This window comes from Nannospalax galili, unplaced genomic scaffold (genome assembly GCF_000622305.1).
Source record: "Nannospalax galili isolate Female #2095 unplaced genomic scaffold, S.galili_v1.0 scaffold402, whole genome shotgun sequence".
Taxonomy (NCBI): Eukaryota; Metazoa; Chordata; class Mammalia; order Rodentia; family Spalacidae; genus Nannospalax; species Nannospalax galili.
In genome coordinates, this window is record NW_008348875.1 from 63,019 (window position 1) to 69,989 (window position 6,971).

At 36.4% G+C, this 6,971-nt stretch overlaps 1 non-coding gene across 1 annotated transcript; it reads left to right on the forward strand.

Annotated features, from left to right (window-relative positions):
- The first annotated feature begins 2,734 nt into the window (after positions 1-2,734).
- LOC115072538 lies at positions 2,735-2,934 on the forward strand. Its single transcript, XR_003851585.1, has one exon. It is a non-coding gene; the product is annotated as a small nucleolar RNA SNORA73 family (small nucleolar RNA).
- The last annotated feature ends 4,037 nt before the right edge of the window (positions 2,935-6,971 follow it).

Below are 6,971 nucleotides of genomic sequence, written 5' to 3' on the forward strand. Positions count from 1 at the left end.
AAATAATATTTTAAGATAGAAATTTATAAAATCCAAAATAAGTAAAATCCTGAAATTAATATCTTGAGATATAAATATGTCAAAATAGATTCAGCAATAATACTTTTCCAATATGTGCTGCCTTATTTGAAGAAATAAATGTCAAGCCTGAAATTTACTTGTGACAAGGAATCTTTAATAACAAACAAAATTTTATAAAAAAAGAACAAAACGTAGTGATGGATTTGTGGGCCCATTTCTAAAATGACTACAAATCTACAACAGGGGACCTTGGTGACCTACCCTGTAATTGCAGGACTCAGGGTGCAGAAACAGCAGTGTTTCAAGCTCACTGTCAGCTTGGGCTACAAAGGGGGAGTTTTACTGAAAACTAAAAATGAAAGGAGAAAGTTGACATGTAGATCAATGGACTTCTCTTGAATGTGATGATGTAAGTTTATGTTTTTGGCCTATTGATTCTGAATCAGAGTCTGCAAGCCTATTCTTATCAATGCATAATTCTAACAGAGCTGGAGATCCACATGAAATAGAATGTGATTTGACATACACCCCGTATTGTAAAATAAAAACTTAATTCAAAATGGGCCAAAGACCTGATTGTAAAAATTAAAATTATGTAAATCTTAAATGCCAACACATGATTAAATCTTCATTATCTCGATGTGGACAATATTCTCTTTTATAGAACGCTAAAATTGAATCATGAAAGAATAGAAAAGAGCTTGTGCGTCACTGGATACAAGTAAAATGTGAAAATAACTCAAGCAATGGAAGTTTATGTCTGCAAATCATTAACATGATATGTTTATTATCCAGAAAAATGTATTCAATTATTTTATTTCAAATTTTATTTGTGCTTTCAGACATTTGGGAATTTTAGTGGTTACCTGAAATAAAAACAACTCTGAAAAATAAACTAAGTTCAAGGATAGACATGATCTATAAAATTCATACATTTTTATCTTGAGAATTTTGTACATAGTACCATTTTTACATTTCCATTCTTTCTTGTCTTCCCACTAATTTCTTCCCATGATTCCCCATCTCCTGCCCAAAGTCATGACTCCTTCTTTATTAGTTTAGCACATACCTAAAACCTGCAGAGTTCATTAGTGGTGCTCCTATGTGCATGTGTTCAGATATGACCAGTTGGGATGACCATTGGGATGCTGGTACCAGGAGAAAAATAATTCTCCCTCCTTCAGCAGCCATTGAGTACCTGTAGCTCTTCATCTAGATGTAGAACATTGTGAAATTTCCCTCATTTATCTTGGCATGTGAACTGGTGCTGTCATTATTCAGGTCTTGTTTATGAAACCGTACTACTGAGATTTCATAGATCCAGCTTCTAACATCAGGTATTCTGGTCCTCAGCACTTGAAACCCTTCTGCTCCCTCTTCCTTAATGTTTCCTGACCCTTAGTTGGAGGGGTGTCATTATAGATGTATCCGTTGGAGTTGGGGCATATTATGGTCACTCATTCTCCGCATATTCACCAGTCATGGATTTGTAATAGTTTCCACCCATTGTAAAAAGAGGCTTCTTTGATGAGTGATGAGAGCTACACCTCCAAGTGACTGTACGGATGAGCATTTAGAATATATTAAGAAATTGCATTTGATTTGAAAAATAACTGGTATGTTCTCCTCTAGGGTCTATGATGCCTCCATCCATGGGTATTTTGTAGGATTGCAGTATCAGGCATGAATTCCCTTCTGAGTGGGCCTCAAGTTCAATTAGGAACCTACCAAGACAAAGGTGCCACTATTGCATTATTGGGGATATCTTCCAAGATCAGTCATTTTGATTCATAGGCCTTACAACTAGGTAGAAATATTGCTTTTCTCCATTGACAGCTTGTAGAGTACCTTCTAATACTGTGAGTGCTAGTCCTTAGGAAGGATGTTTCCAGATCTATTCCAGCTCAATTTTGCCAAGTTCTATGTTCAAAGTGTATGTTGTCCTCAGCAGAGCTTGCCTTCAAATTCTAGGAGGCAACTGAAGGCAACTGAAATAGCCTGTATGGTATTACTTCCGTCCTCCCTCCTTACAGGTCCCTGCTAGTCCAGTCCCATTTTTCAACTTTGGTAGGACCTGTGTACCTCTGTAGAACTCCTTTAACCCTTTATCCCATAGTCTGGCTTAAGTGGTTCCTTTAGGTTATGTACCCAAACCTAAATATTCAAAGCCAAGATTCATGAAAAAATGACAGAACATGAGTTATTTGTCCTTTTATGTCTGGGTCACCACCGTAAGTATAATCTTTTCCAGTTCAATTCATTGATCTACATATTTCATGATTTCATTTTGAGTTACAGCTGAAAAATTTTCCATTGTGTGTATGTACCACATTTTTATTATTAGTCATCAGTTGAAGGACATATAGGCTGTTTTATCAAATTTTTGTATCTCAGAAATATCCCAAATAATCTAAAGGATTTGTCTAGATATTTTTTTTTCTACAGAAGTCAATAAACACATGAAGAGATGTCCCACACCATCAGTCACTGGGTAAATACAAATCAAACCACACTTATCTTTTCACACTTATGATAATAACTATAGTTCACTATCAACAGCCTTGTGGAAACGGAGAGATGAAGCTGCTGAGGTAGCAGAACGTGAAGCAGTTCCTCTGGAATGTAGCTTGACAACCTCCCAAAATGATAAACATAGAATTCCATTTTACTTAGAAAGTTGGCTTCTAGATAGGTCTCTAAGAAATGAAAACTTCCAACATAGATACCCTGGGACATCGGTCTTCTGGTTTCTGTGCTAGTGGCTTAGGGGAGCACAAATGCTTGCCCATCAAGCACATTTCCTTTCCACAAAGCTGGAGATGAAGCTGGGCTCCAAATAGGCACCTGCATACGCGTTACTTCTTAGACTTGTGGGGACAGCAAGTGAGGAGGTAAACCATGTTGGAATCAGTCCTAGATCACTGCAGCTGGAATACTACATTTTTAGTATGTTTTAGTTGTTGACATACACGGTATTTTGGAGAATTAATTCTCAGTTGCAAATAACTCATTCACTGAGGAAAAAAGCGGATATACATACAACTTCTGAATGGCAATTGACCTAATGCTTGATTTGGGGGTCTTTATAGGCTATTTAATAAAGTTTTGTTTCAGTATTGGTGGTAGTGGGGTTTGGATCCAGGGCTTTACACATGCAAGGCAAGCATACAGTGAACCTATCCACAGCCTGGTTAAATAATTTTAAGGGACTTCCTGGAATTTAGGTTCAAAGAGTTTGTACATTTTGTCTTCCTTTTATGAGTCCAGATATCTCTGCAGTGGGGAAGAAGCTGGCCTCAATCCTTCTAAGTCCTTCAATTAGATATGTACCCAGCTTATCTTTATTAAAATTGGTATTTAGGGTTTAAGACTGTAATTTAGTTGGTAAAGAATTTGTTAGCATGTGCAAGACACTGGACATGATCCCCAGTAAGACACAAACCACACATGGTGATTCATACCTCTGATAGTAAAACAGGATCATCACAACAGGTGATCAAGTCCAACTTTTTCCACAGAATGAAATCCTGTCTCAAAAAATCGCCTATGTTTGATTCCACAAATATTTGTAATGGACTTAGAGAATTTGAGATAAAAAGCTGTATCAATTTAAGCAAAGGTGATAGTATATGCCTACTTATATTTTAAAAAAATGTCCAGTCCTCTTGAAGCAGGTGGATCTCTGTGAGATTGAGACCACCCTGGTCCACATAGTGAGCTCCAGGTGGTCTGGGACTAGGGAGACCCTGTCATATTAATGCTCACTGGAAAACTCGTATAAGAAAGTTAACACTATTCATAATTGTCAAAAAGTAGGAAAATGTCCATCTAATGAATGGACAAACCAGCATATTTCCATGTAATAGAATACTATTCAATAACAGAATGGATGAATAGATGCAATCTACTATATGGAAAAATTTTGAAAACATTACATTAAAAGAAAAGAAAAACAATTATGGAGACCTCATGTGGTATGATCAATTTATTAGAAATTCTAGATTTGGTGAATCCACACAGAGAGAAAATAGAATGGCAATTTTCAGGACTGGGAGGGAAGGGGTGCGAATATGCTTGTAGTGTATGTGGGATTTCTCTTGGGAGTTTTAAAGTGGTTCTAAAATCCCATAATTGACATTGCTGCAGCTCTGTGTCAAAAAAAAAAAAAACAGATGGCTTTGAGATAGAACATTAAAGTATGTTGTTTATGATATGTGAGTTATATTTTAATAACAAATCTCAATAAATTATGTCCCCTGATTATCATGTGAATTTTAGAGCAAAGGCTCATGGAACAGCATCGTGACTTTAGGTCACTAGCAAGATAATTCAGGTTAGTGAGGCCAATAATTTAGAGTAAATCAAGTTCATATTAGTCTGGAACTATCACTGCAGCTTCCAAAAAAAGACAGTCTGGACAAGGAACTTGCCTTTTTCTTAACAAGTTTTAACGTAGTTAAGATCTAACTCATTCTTTGAATAGTTACCTATCCTGTGACAAAAACCTCTGCTGCCATTGAATTAGGTTTAATCTTATATTAGAAAGAAAATTGTCTTATAAAAATATATTTTTATTATTGTGGATGTGCATCTGAACTATGTGTATGTGCACATATCAATGTACACTTGTGGAGGGAAGAGGAGAGCATTTAGGAGTGGGATCTCTCCTTCCACGGTGGGTTTCAGGAATCAAACTCAGGTCATTATCCTTGCACAACAAGCACTTTTACCTGTTGAGTCATCTCACTTGCCCACAAAGCAAATTCCAACACACAGTTGATCCTTAACTTAGTCTATGGAAATGTTTGAAGTTTAACTGCCATTGATACTTTCATAATGATAATGTGCATGAATTTGTAAATAACAATTTTATTGATTCTTTGAGAATTTCATACAATGTATTTTGATCATTTTCTTTCCTCTCAGACCCTTCTAACTTCATGATGTCCTCTATCATTTTATTAAAGCCTATCTAGGATAATTTGTCTTCCTCAAATATTCCTTTTAAAGCATCCCTACTGACTAAATTCATTTTGAGGAGAACATAAAACAAAACAATAAAACTAATAAATAACATATAGAATTCCCCAATTATAATACATTATTAGAATTTAATTTTGCCAGTATGTCTCAGCCTTCGTTTGCTTTGATTAATGTTTTGATTGGCATTTCAAACACAAGAAGCCCTGTAGTATCTTCTATCCTCTTCCTTTTTTAACTGTCCTGTCACTCATGTGGAGTTAGACTTTCACTCAGAGTGAAAAAGTTCTTTCTCTTTTTTAAAGATATATTTTATTATTTACATGTATGTGCATATATGTAGGTGCATATGTATGCAACAAGTAGACAAATGTCTCCAAAGGCCAGTAAAGTGCATCAGTTCCCCTGGAGATGGAGTTTGTGCAGCCTGGAGTCTTGTATGGGCCTTATAGAAGAGCAGTAGGCACTTTTAGACAGTGAGTCATCTCTCCAGCCTCATGTTCTACTTTCTTTATCGCTGAATATGGGAAGGGGGAGAGCAGACTCTCACATGTATAACAATGAAAGACAAAAGGAAAAGAGGAGGGAAGGGATGAGGGCCAGACAGAGAGACAAATTGGTCATGGGAGGAGTCAAAGTGAGAAAAAACTGCATGTAACAGAAGTGACCAGGGCATTTTAGCTCATTCGCGTCACTTAGTTACAAGGACATGGGTGTGAGAGGAAGACATGGCTTTATAAAAGCGAGGAAGTCTTTCATTTGTTATTTAAAAAGATCAAGTTTCTGAGTATTCTATCACATCTCCTTTTTCCTTTTCTAACAAACCAATCAACATAACTTACAATTCATTTGGATAGGTCTCAAGAGTCAGTGATTATTTTAAAAATTATCCTTTGAAACGACCAAAAATGCCATACCAGGACAGAAAACCTCAGAGATTCTATGATTAGTCTATCAATTAAAATAGTTTTAAGCAAGAAGAGTTGATCATGCATGCTAGCATGGGCAAGCCATGGGGAGTGAGCATCTTGCAAGAGACTTACCTCTCACAATAGCTTGAGGAAACAGCTCTCTCTTACATTTCAAGAGAAATATATGTCTGCTTCATTCAAAAGATGTTCCTTAGACTATTTTGCCATCTTCTGGCTAGTTTGGCATTATTTCCTCCTAAATTCTTTTATCTTTTTAACTGAAAACTTTTAAACTTGATTTCCTTGGGAGAAAACTCAATTATAGTCTTTAAACAGAAAAGGTATGAGGTGTATTAGTTATTTCTTTCTTTGTTGGGACAAAATGCAGGACAGACAGAAACAACTTAACTGAGGAAGGATTTATTTTGGCTCATAGTGTCGGGGAATTTCATTTCATCATAAGGGCTGGAGGGGTGTAGTTCCCAGTGACAGAATCATGGAATGGCTGGTTGTATCAATGTGCTGCAAAAAGCAGAGAGATATACCAGAAGCAGCACCTGTGACCTACTTCTCCCTGCTAGTTCCACCTAACGTTTCCATAACTTCCCCGAATGGCACCATGACCTGGGGACAAAGTGTAACTAGCTTGTGGGATCACTTCCTATTCAAGCTGTAGCATGGAGAGAAGAGAAAAGACCAGCTGCCTGTGAACTAATGCTTCTGTGTATTCCTGCTACGTGACTTCTTACAAGAGGAAGCAATTAACTAACGATCTGTTACTCTATTTGGCAGAGGTAGGACTATAGATTCAGAAGTTTCCCAAAGACTCACAGTCAACAAAAAGGGGTTTATATTAATTAGCAGTATGGTTCTGGTTAAAGCAAAATAGTCTCGACACACCTTAAAACTAGTAATATTATTCAAGAGATTTGGATAGAAATACTGTTTATGTCCAGGGATCCCTCCAATTCTAAGAAATAATCTACCAATACCCTTTTCATTCTTATCAAATATAACATATGAAAAAGCAGTTTTCAACAAAGATTGTAGTATAAAAAT